The sequence below is a fragment of the Notolepis coatsorum genome (assembly GCF_963971535.1).
Source record: "Notolepis coatsorum genome assembly, chromosome: 9".
In the NCBI taxonomy this organism is placed as follows: Eukaryota; Metazoa; Chordata; class Actinopteri; order Aulopiformes; family Paralepididae; genus Notolepis; species Notolepis coatsorum.
The window spans coordinates 38,008,385-38,023,624 of NC_140173.1; positions in this window are offsets into that span (position 1 = coordinate 38,008,385).

Here is a 15,240-nt window from a genome sequence, read left to right on the forward strand (position 1 = left end):
AATTAAAAAGGTAATTTGATTTGCATTGGCAGGTGTGGTATATTTTGAACATAGATCATCATAACGGGAGTTCAAATCAAACTAATGTGTAATAGTCTTATAGAAACAGTCAAAGTGGAACAATTGGCAAGCAAATATAGTTCATAGAGTGTGTGGGTTGACAGAGACCTTGTGCTCCCAACCAAAGGTGAATTTGCATACAAAGTGTTGGCAACAGCTGCAGACAATAGATCAGAGTCATATATCCTGTGTTATCTGTTACACTGGCCCTGTGACACGACATGTGGGGACAGCTGCCGTAGACAGATTTCCTTCAAGACAATAGAGCAACTGTTTACAAGAGGGGGTGGGCAAACAGCTAACGCAACAATGATCAAATCACATGCAGTTGGTATCTGCTGGCCTGCATGTGATTATACTAGCTCAGAGACAATCACTCAACATAACGTGAAATAACTGCAAATGTCTGGTAACCCATTTAGATTAGTTTGATATGAAATATAATTAGGCCTGTTTACATTGGGATAATAATTCTGAAGTCATATTAAACTGTGTAAAATCATATGATTAATGAAACTGTATAAAAGCATATTATTAAATGAACACTAGAGTATAAACTTAAGTCCCCTACAGAATAAGATTAGTTTTCACTTAAAGTGAAAATAGGCTTGATGATAAGAAATGTGTTTTAAGTATGATATCTCTGGGTTCATGTAATGAATGGTAATTCAAATATAGATATTATGAAATGAATAAATGCAATGTATTAGGTAGGTTGTTAGATGGTGGGTGCTCCTTGACTTAAACAAATGAAAGTATATAGTTGTCTGTGTAAGGACAGCCCCTGTTTGCATTCAAACGTAGAGAGGCTGTGATTGGACAACCACAGCTGATGATGTCATCACACAGGGACGCTAGGCCTTGGTTATAAGATCTGGGTGTGGTGACGAGAGGAGCACTCTGAACCCAACTCACCAGGAGGAACCCACCCATCTACACAGAGGAGCGGCAGCAGGACAACAAAGGACAAAAGAACTTTTGGAGGGAAAAACAGAATCCTCTTTGTTATCAGCAGAGAACAAAGACACATCAACAACTATCATTCTTTAATCTACTTTATTAGTCTAATATTGAGGGCAAGCGGCATAGGGCTTTCGGTACCTCAATATTATAGCATTCTTTACTTTTAATTGAAACAGATCATTTTTTGTATAACTTTGTGGATTTAATAAACCACTCCGTTTGAAATAACCCTCTTCTCCTCCTGATTTCTCCTGCCTGCACCGCCGAGCGTAATAAGTATATCCCAGGGCTGTAAAGTTTTGAATCACAACGCAGAGCAGATCAGCGCCGGGTTCTGGTACAGAGCAGAACCGTTTTAGCTTGGGAATATACTTCATTTTGGTGCCTGGACCCGTGAACAAGCGGCTGCCGTAGGAACGAGAATTTTTTTCCTCAACCATCGACCTCATCAGCGGATCAAGAAAGGTGAGTGATGACGGAGGATTGGCAGCTCAGTTCGAACAACGAGGGGTGGGAAAAGTTAATGCCTCATATAGGAGTATATGAAGTAAAGTTAAAGCCTCATGTTACTGTAATATGAAGACGTATGGTGGAGGCACAACTATCTGATTTATAGGGTGGTCAAAGCGTCGGATGGCGACAGATGAAAGGCTTTACTGATCATAAGGCTCGGTAAATCTGATTTGCCGTTCGACAGGAGCGCGTCCTGAGTTATGGGAACCCTGGAACATTTTCTCAGGAGACGGGCGCTATGATGTTGGTAATTTTTGCGTGTCTGAATAGTGGGAGAGCCGTGTGTGTGCGACCGGGGACGTGATACTGTTCTGATCTCGATAGCCGTGTACTCAAATCGGCCGGGGCGAGTGTGTTTCACAGAAGCGGGCGTACGGTGGCTCTGTCGCTATTTGGATCATGTAAATCAGGTATAGTAAAGACGATGGGGATCAGCATGAATCAGGGAACTTGTTGTGCGGTTACAGGAATATCACGGAAAGATTAATGTAAGCGGGGCTGGTGTGTTTAGGAGGCTGCAGTAATATGGTTTTCTGGCTGAGCGTGAAGACGGGACATGGTATCTGCGGAGGCTATCGCCCGAATTAAATGAAGAAATGTGTTAGTTTTTAGGACGTATTCGAGCGGATCGAGGCGTAGGGTTGTTTGCAGGGTGAGTCTGCGAATTAAAGAAACCCGATTTGCCTGAGGGGATCCTATTTAATATATTAAACACGCCGGCATATTAATTGATTACGTGCGCTGTGATAAGAGGCGAACGATGTGCTTAAAAACATTTCGGTTGAGAAACTGATTAAGTGCTTAGTGGGGATTCGATTACAGAGCTGTAGTAAACTTAAACATTCGGTATAGTAATGTGTACGATTACACTTGGTCTCGTTTTTAATAGTCGCACGGAAGTTATTGAATAGAGTGAAACGGAATGTGAGAACTGCCGCGCGACGTTCGAGGGACAATAGTATGTGTGTCTGAATGGATGTTTGTATTTTTATTTTGTGGTTAGGAGTGGCAGTATGATTGAATGTTTGGAGAATGGCTATGGTTAGGTGTGATTGATGGTACGTATGAGGTTATTGTTGTATTATTATGTAATTTAAGTCACCGGATAGCCGTGGGGATATGTGATGATAACGCCGGTTTTTCGAGGGCCGGTGGAACGCAGCGGCGGTTGGCTACTGTATTAGCCGGGGGGCGACCGGAGGATGCTGGTGACAAATAGGCGTAGGTTCAAATGTATAAGGTCGATCGATAGTGTCTTGGGATTACGGGGATGTGTTAGGCACTTTAAAATGTTCATATTCGACGCGGATGAAGTGGTTGTTTAATGTTTTAGGTGAACGGGATAGTATGTAGCGGGGACCCGGAAGTCGTTCTGAGCACACCGGTAGTGAAGGCGGCGGGGTCAAGCTAGTGTTTTGTGGGGACCTATGGGTTGTTATGTTTTTATATTTCTGTTTAGATCACTACACTGGCGTTTTGAGGGGATTAGGGTTCTGTTGTGGGGAATGTGGTGTTGTGTTAACATGGCGGGGTGTCGGCCCGCGCGGCGAAACGGGACGATGGGTCGTTGGGGAACGTTTTTATGGTATCATGGCAGAAGCTAAGCTAATGCTACCTAGCCGCGCTAACGGCTAAAGTGGTCGCCGGTTGTGACGTCATAAGGGTGCGCGGTCTGGCGGCCTGCGCGCGCTGGGTTGAAGCTAACGAAGCTAATATGCTAAGCTAACTGTGCTGATGTCATAGCATGACGAGGCTCTCGGGATGTCTCGCGATGAGGCGGCCATCTTGGTAGGGGCGCCGAGCGTCCATCTTGGTAGGGGCGCCGAGCGTCCATTGTTGAGGGGAAGGTGGAGTTTATTTGGGAATACGGTAGGGGGCAGCAGATGACAAGGTGAGTTTCCTTTTGGAACTATTTTTGGGTTCTGCACACAGAACGTTTTCATTTAGAGGTTAGTGTACTAATAAGGTTAGATTAGATTGTTGTGCTTTAATCTGGTGGTGGATTGTGGGGCCTTGGCCCCCCTTCCCCCTCGTCCATTCCCTCTCACCTCCCCCCCTCTCTCTCTCTCTCTCTTACCCCCCCCCCCTCTCTCTCTCTCTCTTGCTCCCTCCTTCCCTCTCTCACCCCCCTCTCTCTCTCTCTCTCTCTCTCCTCCCTCCCTCTCTCTCCCTCTCCCTCTCACCTCCCCCTCTCACTCTCTCTCTCTCTTACCCCCTCCCCCCCCCCTCTCTCTCTCTCTCTCGCTCCCATCCCTCCCCCTCACTCCCCGCATGGTTATGGGCACAGGCTATATTGTGATGTGGTGTTATAAGAACGAGGGCTCTCGTTCCCACGCCGCCTCGCTTCCATTTTTTCTTCCCCCCTCGGCCCCCCGAAACGCTCTCTCTTTCTCTCATGGTTTAGTCTTGTATATTGTTTATGGTTGTTCTGTAGTAGGTTTCAAACGCGGTGTGGTGCTAGCTTTATGGTTTATTGCTGTTTACTGTAGGATTCGGGCTTGTTTGAGGCCTTGTTGTTGTTCAATATTCAGTTTTGTTGTTATTGTTAGGGTAATTTCTGGTGCTGGTGGTGGTATTGGCTGGCGGGGGTGGGCTCGTTGCCTGCCACCGCGCGTTGGCGGGGATGCGCTATGCGTGCACTCGTCAAAAGCTCGCTGCCACACTGCGCGCATTGGGTTATATTGTGTGTGGGTATTTGGGTGACGGTGGTTACGGTGGTTGATTGGTGTCGGAGGTGGTGTGTGTGAGCAGCAGTGGTTGAGGGTGATATGAACTTTGGATATCCTTGAGTAAGGAGCCAGGGGTGTCGCGCTCCAGGTCTTGCAAGCTGGAGGGGGACACCGTGGGCTACAAGTTAGGTTGACCAGTGATGATGTCGTTGGTCTGCGGGGATTTCGATGTGGGGGTGGTGTCGGCACCTGTGATTTATTGAACAGGTTGTAAGACGCTGTTCCAAATGCGCGGGACTTCAGTGGCATAAGGCACTGGAAATTGATTTCTATTTTCGTGAGAAGCGCATTTTAACACCTAAGTGGTTAGGTGTTACGGGGGTATGTAGTAATTGTGTGCAGAATTGTGTGTGAAATATGTATGTTACTGATATGTAAAATGTAATATGAGCGGAATACATTTTTAGGCTTTCACGGACAGAAGTAAATATAGTTACACATAGAAGCGAAGATAAGGATTAAATATACACATTGTCATTTGCAAAGAACAATAGGAGTTAAAGTGCTTTTAGTCACCTAAATTATTAGAGTTAAAGTGAGTTTATTCACCTAAATTACCATGTCCAGCACAGATATTTAGAAATGATAGGCTGTAAATAACAAGTTTCTGATTGACCAACAGAAGGAAAAGGCTGATGCAAAATAAGGTTCCCTGGAGTTGTGTGAAGAAGGATCATGACAACGGGATTGAGAGATCTAGTTTTCCAATGGAGACAACTGAAAAACGATTAAGGCTATGTCATTGATAATTCAAAACGAAAATTGCACAAATGCTCTCAAGTGATTTTAGTATAGGAGATGCCCGACATTCCATGCTTAAAGATGAATGATGGATGGTGAACGGGAAATGTCACTGATAATTAAGTGTATGTTTTTTCTTCTCTCTTCACAGCTGCTCCAGGACGCACGGCCAGTGCTGACAAATTTTGAACTCCAGACAGGGAAATCAAAGGGACTGTTGAAAGTCGGGGGTATAGTATCACACAGCGAGTTATCAATTCCTGTTTGCACCAATATACCAGTGTGAGTGAAATTAACTCAAGTTTGGTAAAAATAGTTTGAATACAGAGAAACTTGCTTTCTAAACGGTGGAATTTGAGTGTATGAGAGGTACGTGTGAATGAGTAATATAGAGCGGATTCACTAACTTTGATAGGAGCAATTAGGAGCAAAAATAGGGTAACCAAAACTGGACATATAGTCTAGGTCAGTTAAGCCATAGTGTAATAAATAGAAGCAATATAAAAATGGCCAACAGTCCGGCCAGTAGTGGGATAATGCCGATAACCTCTGGAGACATTACATTGACCGAATTGAACAGTGATGTTAACCTGATTGACTTGAATGTGATCGACTCCCCTCCGGAGTCCAGTGTGACGGAGGGACTGGAAATAATGTCTTTAACTCCGCCACAGGGAGTCGTTGCAGCAAGCGACCCAGAGACAACTGTATTACCCGAGCCGATCCACGCTGAAGTGTCCGTTGCGGGAGACTGCCAGTTAACCAAGGGGCAACGAAAGCAACTGAGGAGAGCGATGTTGTTACAGCAGTCCCAGGGAGTTGATGCTGGCCGTGCGGCGAGAATAGAGACCAACAACAGGTATGGGATAGTACATGAACAGTTTCTACAGCCCACCTGTGTCCCGTGCCCAGATTTCCTCCACCCCCCCTATTAGTACAAAAGAGGGAGTGCGAAGAGATCCAGAGCACAGTCACTTGTGTGTTGGACTGCGGGAAGCTCGGACACATTTCTCGGGAATGTGAGTGGAGCTATCTATCCACGACAGGAGGCCCTCGAGGGGAGAACAGAGGAAGTGGGCGTGGGAAAAACCAAGGTCGGTATCAAGTACGGGGCCCACAGCCAGCAAGCTCCCCCTGTCTAGGACCCCCTCAGCACCAGAGCCAAGATGAGAGGCTGGACCCAGTGATGGGAAGTCAGACCGCCAGCGCTGAGTTGGGGGAAGAGGCGTTGTCCTATAGACAAAATAGGGCGTTTGTAACAGCATTCTTTCAACACGAGGCAGTTCATCGCGATCTGATGAAGACACAGCTGGAGATCGGTCAAGCCGCACACGAGACGCGGAGATTGGAGCAAGAATGGGCGAGAAAGTATGTACTGATAGATAATACAGCGATTGGGGTCTTGCTTCGGGCGTCGGAATTAGCCGCACACGAGACTCAGAGATTGGAACAAGAACTGGCAAGAAAGACTGCGCTACTAGAAGCGACAGCTATTGAGATCATGTTTCGGGCGTCGGTGTTAGGCAACCGTGACCGAGCAATGCCGTGTGCTTCGTCGTCTGGACAGGTAGCGGGCCCCTCTCAACAACAGGCTCAAGGAACTGTGACTGAACCAAATAAGTACGTGGCTTTCTCCCCAGGACAGGCTCAAGGGAACCATGGCGGACAGCAAGGACATGCTCTGGGCCCGATGTCCCCAGGGCCATCCGATCACAGGCGGGCGACCCACCGGGTCCCACAACCCAGGGGACACAGACAGGTTTGTTGGATCTGTGGACTGGAAGGTCATTTTCAAAGGTCATGTCTGCAGAGGCCACCGGCAGAATAGGAATATATGCAACTGATTAGGGTAAAGATGGAATAGATTGAATAATAAAATATGCTCTGGATTAGATTAGAATAAAAATAGAATAAAAAATAAATAGAGGGGTTAGGTGATTAGATTATGAATGGAAGTTACTAAAAATGGATGTATAATTAACTGACAAATGCATGAACTAATCAGACTAACAAGAAAATCAAATTATGTTAAACAGTTAATATTAGGTATTCAATATTAGACAGTGTGATGATGTGACACTAGTGACACTAGTGGTCGGTAAATTATCCATGCTTGGTCAATATTCAGATTGGTCAAAGGGTGGACTGCATGATTAAGAAATTAAAAAGACCCATAGTTGTTTCTAGTTTTTTTTATAGTATTGATAGACGGATATTAACAGATGAGTAATAGGTATAGGTGTTTATTTTTATTTTCTGTAGAAATTCTCTTCTAGTGTGTTACGGGCAATTCCTGACTTAGGCCGGGAGCGTTCATTTTGTTTATTCATTTGATTTTCCCTTTTTTGTTTCTTAGTTAATACGGGGGTGCATAAGCCTCTAGGTAATAGGTTAAAAATGAGTTGAAAAGAAAAAAGAAAAGCTCACAAGTTTAGTTTATTTTTTCATTTATTGGTTTGGCATGGTTTTTCTTTGTATGTTTTGTTTTCTGTTTCTTTTCTTTCTATATATTTTTTCTTAGGGTACCTGGCAAGCTGGGGGTGATCTCGACACATCAGGACGGGGTAGTATATGTCTATAAAATGGATTTTTGTTCTCCGCCCATTAAATACCCGGTTCTAGGAGCTGGGGGTGTGTCGTGATTGGTGAAAGTGTTGGGAAGCATGATTCTCTGTACTTTGATATGCTCAATAGGTTTGGTCGCTATTGGCCAAATTAGTCTTTGTGTAGGGTGTGAACATGTGAAATTGATGATTGGCTTGTGGGGGACTCCGTTGGCTTGGTGAAGGCTGGCGGAGAGTGTGGAAGATGTGTGTTTAAGGCGGACTGTGATTTGTTGCCATACACCTAGGACTACTGGGAGAGTGGATGTGTCAGTGCTGACTGTCCGGGCCGGGGTGCAGGTGTCTAGGGACGAAGGTAACGATGTTTGAATGTCATTCCGCATCGAAGGGTGGTGGGGTTATACTGTTTTGACAGCATAATATAAAGAGAGCCATGGGAATTTTTCTGAATTTTGAATATTAAACGATCAAGAAGCCATAAAATATATAGAAATATGATTTGGAAAAGAAAGTTGTCAAAACTCAGACCAGTAAAGAGAGTCTGAGGGAGGAAAAGTATGGATTCTCAATCAATTGTTGTGGTAGAAGTGACCTGCACTGTCCCGAAGCGATATCTATATTCACTACAGGATACAAATGGGAGATTGGGGAACCGACATGCATCAGAGTGTGGTACGAAGCAGACCCAAGGATTCCATCAGTACTGGGGAACCAGACACTGGCTAGTGTCTACCCAGAGGTCCATGGGGAATCACAATACTGCAGGCCACAGAGAAGAACCAGGAGAAGCCTACCTCTCAGGCCTGGAGAGTTCCGGCCAACGCAGTGACCGGGTCTTGAGGCTTCAGAGGGGAACGAGAGGAACCGAACGACAGGCAATCAACGAGGAGACAGGCGGCTAGGCCTCAGCAACAACTCCGGCTGTCAACAGACGGGCTGCAAGGCCTTAACCATTGACCAGGGGGTCAACAAGCGAAAGGGGGGAGCTGCTATCGCCCCTATCAACGACCAGGCGGAGGGGGAGAGAAGCAAACCTCTTCCACAAATCCGAGGGTCAACAGGGGTTGAGCAGCCAGCGACGACCTCCTCACAGCTGTGACAGCAACAGAGAAATACAGCAGGGGGTCCTACCCCTATAGAGGTCAACACAAGATAGGATTCTCGACAGAAGACGGGGTGTGATAGAAAGGCAATTTGCTTTCTAATTCCACCTCCCAGAGTGGGTGGTAGCATTCAGCAGTCGTGAACTGCACCAGCTCTGAGAAATAAGGAGGAGGCCAGGTCGATTTAGAAAACATTGACCCCCCTCCTCATTGTTCTAAGTCAGAATTTGACAAATCACAGTTGAAACCAATGGAAATTGATCTTGGTACGAAACAGCTTGTTAAAGACTGTACACGGGGCACAAATAACCAAAATGGACTGCTAATAAAGATGTTATATTGTATAAGTATACATAAGAAGGAGATTTAGAAAAAAGAATGTACGGTTGAATTTTAGGATCTGAGTGTGGCAAACCATATGTATTTTATCCAAGTATGATTTAAAATGTCTTAAGTATTATCCAGATAGTAGTGTGTAGAAGTTAGGATCCATGTTTGACATAATTAAGGATAGATAAACTATCCGAGTGTGGAAACTGTGGTATATTTTGAACATAGATCATCATAACGGGAGTTCAAATCAAACTAATGTGTAATAGTCTTATAGAAACAGTCAAAGTGGAACAATTGGCAATCAAATATAGTTCATAGAGTGTGTGGGTTGACAGAGACCTTGTGCTCCCAACCAAAGGTGAATTTGCATACAAAGTGTTGGCAACAGCTGCAGACAATAGATCAGAGTCATATATCCTGTGTTATCTGTTACACTGGCCCTGTGACACGACATGTGGGGACAGCTGCCGTAGACAGATTTCCTTCAAGACAATAGAGCAACTGTTTACAAGAGGGGGTGGGTAAACAGCTAACGCAACAATGATCAAATCACATGCAGTTGGTATCTGCTGGCCTGCATGTGATTATACTAGCTTAGAGACAATCACTCAACACAACGTGAAATAACTGCAAATGTCTGGTAACCCATTTAGATTAGTTTGATATGAAATATAATTAGGCCTGTTTACATTGGGATAATAATTCTGAAGTCATATTAAACTGTGCAAAATCATATGATTAATGAAACTGTATAAAAGCATATTATTAAATGAACACTAGAGTATAAACTTAAGTCCCCTACAGAATAAGATTAGTTTTCACTTAAAGTGAAAATAGGCTTGATGATAAGAAATGTGTTTTAAGTATGATATCTCTGGGTTCATGTAATGAATGGTAATTCAAATATAGATATTATGAAATGAATAAATGCAATGTATTAGGTAGGTTGTTAGATGGTGGGTGCTCCTTGACTTAAACAAATGAAAGTATATAGTTGTCTGTGTAAGGACAGCCCCTGTTTGCATTCAAACGTAGAGAGGCTGTGATTGGACAACCACAGCTAATGATGTCATCACACAGGGACGCTAGGCCTTGGTTATAAGATCTGTGTGTGGTGACGAGAGGAGCACTCTGAACCCAACTCACCGGGAGGAACCCACCCATCTACACAGAGGAGCGGCAGCAGGACAACAAAGGACAAAAGAACTTTTGGAGGGAAAAACAGAATCCTCTTTGTTATCAGCAGAGAACAAAGACACATCAACAACTAGCATTCTTTAATCTACTTTATTAGTCTAATATTGAGGGCAAGCGGCATAGGGCTTTCGGTACCTCAATATTATAGCATTCTTTACTTTTAATTGAAACAGATCATTTTTTGTATAACTTTGTTGATTTAATAAACCACTCCGTTTGAAATAACCCTCTTCTCCTCCTGATTTCTCCTGCCTGCACCGCCAAGCGTAATAAGTATATCCCAGGGCTGTAAAGTTTTGAATCACAACGCAGAGCAGATCAGCGCCGGGTTCTGGTACAGAGCAGAACCGTTTTAGCTTGGGAATATACTTCACAGGGTTTGGCCCTGTCTGGGGCCCAACAGGAAAAATATTATAGGCACTATAAGTAGACACCGCTACACACCTGCCGGCCAAATCCTCCCCCCTGACCGACCTTTCCATCACAGTCGAGAATGCAGCTGCGCCAATAACCTTGGTGTTGTCCTCGACGACCAGTTGAACTTCTCTGCTCACATCACAGCGACAACCAGAACCTGCAGATTCCTCCTGAGCAATGTCAGAAGGATCCCCTCCTTCCTGACAAAAGAAGCCACCCAACTCCTCGTCCTCAATCAACAGTCATCTCCCGCCTCGACTACTGCAACGCACTGCTTGCTGGCCTCCCGGCCACTGCCACGAAGCCTCTTCAACTCATTCAGAACGCAGCGGCCCGCCTGATCTCAAACCTACCGAAGTCGGCCCATGTCACCCCACTTCTTAGGGACCTGCACTGGCTCCCCATTGCTCCACGAATCCGCTTCAAGGCCCTCGACCTGGCATACCGTGCGGCAAAGGGAACCGCTCGCGCCTACCTCTGGTCAATGGTCTCTAACTACACACCCTCAAGATCCCTACACTCTGCATCTTCTGGCCACCTCAGACCTACTCCTATCCGAGCTCCGGGAGGGTCATCAAAGAGAAGTCGCCTATTTTCAGTCCTTGCCCCACAATGGTGGAATGAACTACCCACCCCAGTTAAGACAGCCGAAACCCGTCCAGTCTTTCGCCGTCGACTAAAGACACACTTCTTCAACCATTATCTGAAAAAATATATAAATAAAAAATAACCCTAACTAACCTTACTGTCATGCACTTGTCCTAATAAACTAACCTACACTGTAGCACTCAACACTTTGATGAACATTGTTACTCAGCTGATAGAGTTGTGCCCTTCCTGATGACTTGTCGTACAGAACTTGTAAGTCGCTTTGGATAGAAGCGTCAGCTAAATGACTAAATGTAAATGTAAATGCTCTCAGCTGGAACTTAAAAACAGGCATCTGGCAACCATTAAAAATAAATGTGAGTACACAAAAGGCAGGAAGGAGACGAGAGAGAGAGACAACATGCTGGAAAGGTGAGGAAATGAGTGACAGGCTGACAGCAGCAAAAGCAGCACAATTAGCAATTGAAAAATAAAAGACAAGCAAGCTGCTATTAACTCAATCCACACCAGACCTGATGATAGTCAGGTTAACTCGCAGACGCTTGGGCGCTAAATCCGAGTATAGTCCGGTTTTCATTGTTATTTCCTTTATTCGATATTTCCATTCATTACAGGCACACAGACATCTGGGTTAACATGGGGAATCATCCTGAGAATGTCAAAGTGCAATACCGGCCGCATCCACCCAGGTGGCAGTATCCAGCACCCTTTGTAACCTTGTATCTTGGCCTGTGGGACGGCCAAATGTCTCAGGTTTAATTTGTCGAGCGAGGCGAATGGTTCTCTCGGTTCCATTGAAGCGCGTCAAATATCCCCGATCCATATGTTGTGGTGGATTATGCCGTGGAGCAAATGAACATTGGATGTACCAGATGGCGATCAAACAATTGGAATATTATTTTTGGAATACTCCCGATCACAGGTAAGCACAATCTGACGTCAATTTTAGCTTGATCCTGCAATGCTTTTATACCGATCGGCCTGATAAGCATTTTTAGTGTTCAATACGAATGCTGTTACTGACAATCAAATAATCAGAAACGACCCCCCCCTTTTTATGCATTCATGATGGAACATAATACCTATGATATAGATTTGATTTCGGAATGATAGCGTGACACGGCAATGTCTATAGTGGAATTGACATAACTCAGCATTTCGGGAATTACCCTAGACCACTCTAAAACCATACTTATATTCACCATGGTATAACACGGGAACGTATGGATGCAAACATTTATTCTTTTTCACATATTGAACGATAGATAGGTGATTTCAAATGGGCCATAGTATTGTATCCATAGCTATAATATAGAATATAGTTATAGCCCTGCAAACACCGCCACGTATTCCTATACTTTAGAGCGTCTGCCTTTTAACAACACATCACGCATATCGCTCCGGCGCTGATTGAGTTAATGAAGGTGCCAGTGTGTCTACTGCAATCTTTTCTACAGCATCATCCAGTACAGTGTAGACCACCACAACCACCTAGACCTACAACCCAGAGCTCTATGAGCCAGTTTTAGCACTCTGCTTCTGGTTGGTTATGTAAATACAGCTATATAAATGATAAACATTTGATATAATTTCTTCTTCCTTTACATTAGTAATTCTTTTTACACATAATTTTTGGCAATAAATTAATTTAAGCAACAGAAAATCTGAGGAGCCAATTGGGAGCCAAAAGAACCCGCTATTTTTAGTGAGGTGAGCCAAAAGAACCGGCTCTAAAGAGAGCCGGAATTCCCATCACTAGTCTCTACACATAACTAGCCAGCAGATGGTGGCAGCAGAAGGTGGATGAATACCCAATCGTTTCTCTAGTCATGTCATGGCAAAGCCAGCACTCTATTCAAACAATTGTGGCAAGCAAACAAACACATCTTTTAAAAATATTAAGCGAATGCCAATCTAGTCAAGTTAACCTCCTTTAGCATTACATTATTAGATAGCTGATGCTGAGATAAAAAAAATGCTAACCGTCCACATGCGCTAACCTTTCACATTACACATCCTTTATTTTGATACCGCAGGTGTTTCATTTAGCAATTATTTAGTTTGGGCCTTGTGTGAAGTTATTATAGCCAATGGTTGTTCATTCCCAGAATACTTGTGCTCACAACACAGGATTTCAGCACCACTCGCCACCGGACAGCTGACCCGGCATTTGAAACCGTTGGAATAGGGCCGGCACAATCTACAAGGAAACAGAAAAACCAAGGTACAGTTAGGTAGCTCAGTTGTCACCAGTACCAAATCAGTGGTGTATCTAGGGTGTACTTTAGAAAACACACTCTCAGGGGAAAGCATGTCCAAAAAGGTTAACAACAGAATAAAATTCCTAGAAAGAAAAGCTCTTAGATCACTTGCAGGGGCGTTAGTTCAGTGACATTTTGACTATGCTTGCTTGTCCTGGTATGACAGTGCCCCAAGCAACTTGAAAAATAGACTTCAACCTGCCCAGAACAAGCTAGTTAGGATAGTCCTGCAGCTCCCCACTCATACTCACTTAGACCAGCCCCACTTCAACAGCCTAGGGTGGCTCAGGGTGGACAAAATAGTATCCATGATAAAACTATGCCTAGTCTATAGGATTTATAAAGGGGAGGTGCCAAGCTACCTCCACAATTACTTCCAATTAGGGGTGCTCGATATTGGCTTTTTTACCGATACCGATATACCGATATTGTCCAACTCTTAATTTCCGATACCGATATCAACCGATACTGATATATGCAGGGTTTCCCCCCGCCCAAAAATGGAATAATTTCAAGTAATTAACATTACATATATCTTGTTGTGGAATTAACACAACATTATGCATACTTTTGACAATAAATAAAATCAGAATTTGTTCTTACTTGCTTGCCTGGGTAAATAAAGGTTATAGAAATGTAAAAAAATTAATATATATATATATATATATATATATATATATATATATATATATATATATATATATATATATATATATATATTTAATTTTTTTTGAAAACCGATACCGATATTTTCCGATATCACATTGTAATGCCGATATCGGCCGATAATATCGGTAGGCCGATAATATCGGACATCCCTACTTCCAATATGTAAAAAACAATCATAGCCATGAAACCAGAGGTAGAGACACAAACATAGTTCCGTTTAGATTTAAACTCATTTCCTACGGCCAGCAGACCTTCCTTTACTCAGCTGCAGTACTGTGGAACAGCTTGCCCAGCAGCATTAACATCAGGAGAACCTCAGGAGACACAGGTTAGATTCCTTTCTGAACACCAGACACACTGAGGGGAAACAGAGGAACAGCAGAAGTAGTGTGTCGATGAACACGGCAGGCCGATAGGAGAGAGGAGCCATACCGCTGAGCGCTAACATGATTTCCCAGCAGGCTTTGCAAATGCTTAATAAGTCCTGGATGTTCCGTCGCTGAGCATGCTGGGAAAATCACACCATCAGCATCATCACAGCTTCTGACTTTGTTTCAAAGAGCTGTTTCCTGGCTGTGGCCCGGGATCAGAAACCAAGCAGGGCTCGACTACTTTACTGGCAGCACTAAATAGATTTAATTTAATTTCAAACCTTTATTTTGACTGATAAGACACTGAGGTTACCCTTATTTACAGTGACCACAAGCTTACAAAACAAGACACAGTTATCAGTAGATTCATACATATACTGTAGGTCAATAAATAAGAACAATAGAAATCTGTTAAGACAGGTACAAGTCGACACACAGTGGTCGGAGATCGTACTTTTAAATGCAGCAAGAGAAGGAAGAACCTCCAACTTTAGAATCAGTTCGAGGGCATTCCTGGCCCCTCATTTATCAATGCTGCATACGCACAGATATGTGTGTAAACCGTGCGTACAATCATTTCTAAGCAAAGTGTGGAATTTATAAATATGAACGTGTGCTTGAGATTGTGCATATATCTACGCACAGCTCCGATTGTGCTTACATGGCACCAAGCGGTAGAATAGGAAAACTGCAACCGACGGAATACATTT